At 45.2% G+C, this 5,000-nt stretch overlaps 1 protein-coding gene across 5 annotated transcripts in view; it reads right to left on the reverse strand.

Annotated features, from left to right (window-relative positions):
- LOC143292726 (guanylate cyclase 32E-like) overlaps window positions 1-5,000 on the reverse strand; it is a 419,658-nt gene that overhangs the window by 197,909 nt on the left and 216,749 nt on the right. For all 5 annotated transcript variants that reach the window (XM_076603252.1, XM_076603251.1, XM_076603256.1 and 2 more), the window contains one exon: window positions 1,007-1,137. The gene's annotated coding sequence lies outside the window, so the exon portion shown is untranslated. The remainder of the gene's footprint in view (window positions 1-1,006; window positions 1,138-5,000) is intronic.

The following is a 5,000-nucleotide window of genomic DNA, read 5'->3' on the forward strand; positions in this document are numbered from 1 at the left end:
TGTGTGTGTGTGTTGTTTTTGATTTTTTGTTTGTTTGTTTGTTTTTTGGTTTTGTTTTGTGTGTTTTTTTTCGTTTTCTTTTCTCAGTTGACGATGCCGTGATCGATCGACAGCGGTGGTTTTCCTCCTCCTCCTCCTTCCTCCTCCTCCTCCTCCTCCTTCTTCTTGTACAAGTAGTAGTTATTGTAGTAGCAGTGGAAGTAGTAGTGGTTGTTGTTGTTGTTGTTGCAGCAGAAGCAGTGGCAGTGGTACAAGTGTTGTTGTTGGTGCTGCTGATGTTATTGTAGTATCTGATTATGACATATTGCTGAATGTAGTAGTAGCAGTAGCAGTAGTAGTAGTAGTAGTAGCAGCAGCAGTAGTAGTAGCAGTAGAAGTTGATGTTGCTGTTGTCCTTTTTTTCTTTTTTTCTTTTTTTTTTTTTACAATGTCGGTTTATGTCCATCAGTCCTACTAGAAAACTGACATCGTGAATAAATAAAAGATAATAAAATAAAGATATAAAAGGACAACAGCAACAACAACGAAATGTGTCTTGTCATTTACCAACATGTTATTATATATATATATATATTATGTCTAAAACTTTTCACCTAAGAGATACAGTTATGTCATAATTGACTGCCAGAGTGCTGGTAACATGCAGTAATGTTGTTATTGCCCCTTATCCATGTGGGGCTATGGCCTTAATGAATAAACCATCTTTATTTGAATCTCTCTCTCTCTCTCTCTCTCTCTCTCTCTCTCTCTCTCTCTTTCTCTCTCTTTCTGTCTCTCTCTCTCTCTCTCTGTCTTTTTCTCTCTTGATCTGTCTCTGTCTCTATCACTCACTTATACACGCACAAATCCACGCCACCACCCCCTCATACACACGCGCGCACACACACACACACACACACACACACACACACACACACACACACACACACACACACAGATCTCCAAAATGTAACAGAACATAACCAAAACAGCTCTCTGGATTTTGCCAACAAAAGAGAGTGCATACCTGTTGACACGCGATCAGCAGCTCCTCCGTCAAGAGCCGGGAACACTTGACACAGTTGTTGACCAGCTGTGAAGGTAAGCAGTGCAGCACCAACTCTCTGTCCTGGCCTTGTCGCCTTCACTGCGATACACCTGTTAAACAAAGTTATGACAAGTTGACAAGCCGTATTCAACAACAACAACAACTGTAAGAATAATGACAGCAAAAATAATAATAACAACAACAACAACAACCAGGACGGCGACGAAGAGTAGAAGGAGGACACTTAAATGAATGATGATGATGGTAATAATAATAATAATGATAGTAATAATAATAATATGATAAAGATGATGATGATATATAATAATGATAATGATTAATATTATTATTATCAGTAGTAGTAGTAGTAGTAGTATTATTATCATTATTATAATGTCGATGATGATCATGATGATCATGATGATGATGATGATAATAATAATAATGATGATAATGGTGGTGATGACGACGAGGACGAAGGCGACGACAACAATACAGACAACGAAGAAGAAAGAAAAGAAAGAAAGAAAGAAAGAAGAAAGAAGATACTGAGAACGACGACGAGGAGGACTTGATAACGACACACGTGCACGCAAGCGCACACCCGAACACAGACACACACACACAGACACAGACACACAGACACACACACACACACACACACACCCTGCCACTGCCACTGACGCCTGTCTGTTGACTTGGACACAGTCCGTTTCATCAGGTGACCCATCCGTGGAAGGGGGAGAGAACAGAGAGAAAGTGAGGCATGGAGAGACACAGAAACAGGCAGATGGGCGGACAGACAGACAGACAGAAACACAGACACGCAGAGAAAAAGGCAGACAAAGAAATAGACGGAGGCTGACAGAGACAGAGAGAGAGAGAGAGAGAGAGAGAGAGAGAGAACGGTTTATTGTGGTCAGGCCCAATTAGCCCCATTCACAAGGGGGCATGGTGGGAAAAGGGTTGTACACGCAAACAATATAACGAAATAACGATAACACGCACTGTAAAAATGTTCATGGCATGGATACCACGACATATGACCAGTTATAGGTCATGCACAGACAGAAGTACATATATCCCCATAATATTTCATCAGCAAAAATAGTCACATTCAATTGGAAACAAGCACACTGGAGGACCAGTTTATCAAGTTTTAATCCCTTCCCTTACATTTTCACAAGCATTTGTGTTCATGTCTCTGAACATACTCATTAAATTGTCCATTTTCTTGGCTGACTCTTCTATACATACTATTATCTGTTGGCAAACATCTCCCGACCGGACATTGTCATGCATCAGTTCACACGGTTCATTGTCAAGTTGGGAATCGTCCTTTTTGGCCGAGTGAATGCTGTCAGTGTTTGGGGGCACGAGGGCTTCTTCTACTTCTTTCCGTTACACGACCAACATCGACTTGCCGATGACTCTGTCGTGGTTCATGCATGCTGGGTATTTTCGTGTCTCCATAACCCACCGAACACTGACATAGGTTACATGATCTTTAACGTGCGTATTTGATCTTCTGCGTGCGCATACACACGAAGGGGGCCCAGGCACTAGCAGGTCTGCACATATGTTGACCTGGGAGATCGGAAAAATCTCCACCCTTTTCCCACCAGGCGCCGTTACCGTGATTCGAACCCGGGACCCTCAGATTGAAAGTCCAACGCTTAAACCACTGGGCTATTGCAACTTCCTAAGCCTTTCAACTCACATATCCGCGTCACACGATGTGTTTGCACACGTGGATTCGGTTTGAAGAATCTGTGTCGCCTTGTGCCATGTCGATCTGCTGGTCGCTTCGCCGTGCATCGGTCGGTGACAGGGGTGCAGAGGGAGGGGGGATGGTTGTCGTACCCAGACATGTCAGTGTCAACAGCTTCGATGTCAGCGTTGTCAGTGGCAAAGAACAGACTGGGAGGGGTTGGCAAAAATAGTCCTGAGGGGGACGGACGATGCACGCTCACTTGCCTTTATTTCCTGGTTCAGTCTGTGGGCTTCGGCTCGTTTCTTGTCTCTGTTCACCTGTGATGGACTTTTTGTTTCGGTACACAGCGGGACTGTGTTGTTGAGCAACATGGCGTTGACCGGTCCTTGTCAGTCTGAGCACGACGACAGTTTATTCGCCCCTGCCTTCTGTCTTAAATTATGACATCATATCTTGCAGCATTGTGTTCAGCATACTTTCCAGTGTCGATGGCAGTCCAACAACAGGCATGATGGATGAAATGTATTCGCAAAGAAGCTATTTCGTTGCAGCTGGAGAATTGAATTCAACGTCTTGCTGGCTGCCAAGCAAGGGAAGAGAGCCCGAGAGAGAGAGAGAAACAGAGACACAGAGAGAGACAGACAGACACAGACCGAGATAGAGACAAAGACAGAGAGAGAGAGAAAGGGGGAAGGGGGAGGTGCTGCTTTCAAAAGACACATGTTACTTTCTCAAGCTTGACATTCTTTTCTTCTTCTTTTTTTTCTTTTCTTTTTCTCTTTTTTTAGGGGGCGGGGGGTGGGTGCAGGGAAGTTGGGGGGTGGGGTATTCTGTACCTTCTTGCAGACACACGGTGCAGAATAAATTTCTTTTCATATTTTACAGACGTGTTATTCATAAATTTATTCATTTTTGATACTTATCAAATGCTGAAATTTCATAACCAAGCTAACGCATCACAATACAAATATCATATATTCCCTCCCCATCTCTCTCTCTCTCTCTAATATTCGTTGCTTCTGCGATAAATTTGGCGACGCTCTTCACGATTTCGCTGTTATTAGTTCCCAGATTCACAACATTTGAAATCACTGTGTGTGTGTGTGTGTGTGTGTGCGTGTGCGTGTGCGCGTGTGTGTGTGTGTGCGTGTGCGTGTGCGTGCGTCTGTGTGTGGGTCGGTCTGTCTGCCTGTCTGTCTGTGTCTGTATCTGTCTGTTTCTGTGAGCTGCCTGTAACACAAAACTTGTTAAAATATGGATGATATACCTATTTTGATTGATGTTTTGAACAATCGCCGATGAAGTTACTCGTATCTCTTTCGCCAGGTCTCTCGATCTCTGAACGTCCTGTCTCTTTCTCTGTGTGTCTCTGTCTCTCTCTCTTTCTCCCTTTCCTCTCTGTCTCTCTGTCTGTGTCTCTGTCTCTCTGAGTCTTGCATCTCTGTTTCTCTCTCTTTCCTACCTCCTTCCCCCTTTCTCTCTCTCGCCACCTCCCCTCTCTCTCACTTTCTGTAACTCTCTCTCTCTCTCTCTCTCTCTCTCTCTCTCTCTCTCTCCTACCTCTTTCCCCACTCTCTCTCGCCACCCCCACCCCCTCTCTCACTTTCAGTAACTCTCTCTCTCTCTTTCTCTCCTACCTCCTTTCCCTCTCTCTCTCTCTCTCTCTCTCTCTCTCGCCCTCCTTCTGTGTGTGTGTGTGTGTGTGTGTGTGTGTGTGTGTGTGTGTGTGTGTGTGTGTGTGTGTGTAACTCTCTCCTACCTCCTTCCCCACTCTCTCTCTCTCTCTCTCTCTCTCTCGCCCTCCTTCTGTGTGTGTGGTGTGTGTGTGTGTGTGTGTGTGTGTGTGTGTGTGTGTGTGTGTGTAACTCTCTCCTACCTCCTTCCCCACTCTCTCTCTCTCTCTCTCTCTCTCTCTCTCGCCCCCCTCCCCCCTTGTCTCTCTCATTCTGTAACAGTCTCCTACCTCCTTCCCCACTCTCTCTCTCTCTCTCTCTCTCGCCCCCTCCCCCCTTCCCTCTCCCTCACTCTAATACTCTCTCCTACCTCCTTCCCCACTCTCTCTCTCTCTCCCCATCCCCCGCCCTGTCTCCGTCTCTCTCTCTCTCTCTCTCTCTCTCTCTCTCTCTCCGTCTCTCCCTCTCTGATCTTTAACGACCTCTCACAATCCTCCCTTGTCGTTTCCTGTCAAAAAGAAGAGACACACACACGCGTACTAAAATGTGCCCTCAAACCCACATTTGTTTGGACAGCCTGTTAGTT

The sequence above is a fragment of the Babylonia areolata genome, chromosome 18 (assembly GCF_041734735.1).
Source record: "Babylonia areolata isolate BAREFJ2019XMU chromosome 18, ASM4173473v1, whole genome shotgun sequence".
NCBI lineage: Eukaryota > Metazoa > Mollusca > Gastropoda > Neogastropoda > Buccinidae > Babylonia > Babylonia areolata.